The sequence below is a fragment of the Plasmopara halstedii genome (assembly GCF_900000015.1).
Source record: "Plasmopara halstedii genome assembly, contig: Scaffold_1211, whole genome shotgun sequence".
In the NCBI taxonomy this organism is placed as follows: Eukaryota; Oomycota; class Peronosporomycetes; order Peronosporales; family Peronosporaceae; genus Plasmopara; species Plasmopara halstedii.
The window spans coordinates 960,745-961,287 of record NW_020188126.1 but is presented as its reverse complement, the minus strand read 5'-3'; positions in this window follow the sequence as shown (position 1 = coordinate 961,287).

Sequence of the window (543 nt, the reverse complement as noted above, 5' to 3'; positions counted from 1 at the left end):
GCCAGCTTACCGGTACCCACTGGGTGCTGGCAGTCCATAAGTTTGGACTTTGTGTTTGGTCTGCCGAAGCGGGCAACACGGGTGTCGTGGTATTCGTCGACCGGTTGAGCAAGATGACTCATTTGGCAGCGGTGCCAGACACCATCGACGGAGTCGGTACAGCAAAGCTGTTCGTGGATCGTGTTTTCCGTTAATACGGACTCCAAAGTCGATTGTCTCTGATAGAGACCCCCGTTTCACGGGAAAATTTTGGTCGACTATCTTCAAGATGCTCTGCACCAAGTTAGATATGTCGACAGCGGATCATCCGCAGACCGATGACCAAACCGAAAGGGTGAATAGCGTCATTGAAGACTTTCTTCGCAGCGTCTGCGCTGAGACGCCGAGGCGCTGGAGCGCCGTGTTGCCACTCGTAGAGTTTGAACTGTACAATGCAGTGCATTCGTCTACCGGCTACACGCCGTTCCACGTGAACGGGCTGATTTACCCTAGCGTCCCGCTGACGACGCCATCCCATGCCTCAGGGCTCGGTGAACGAGGAAT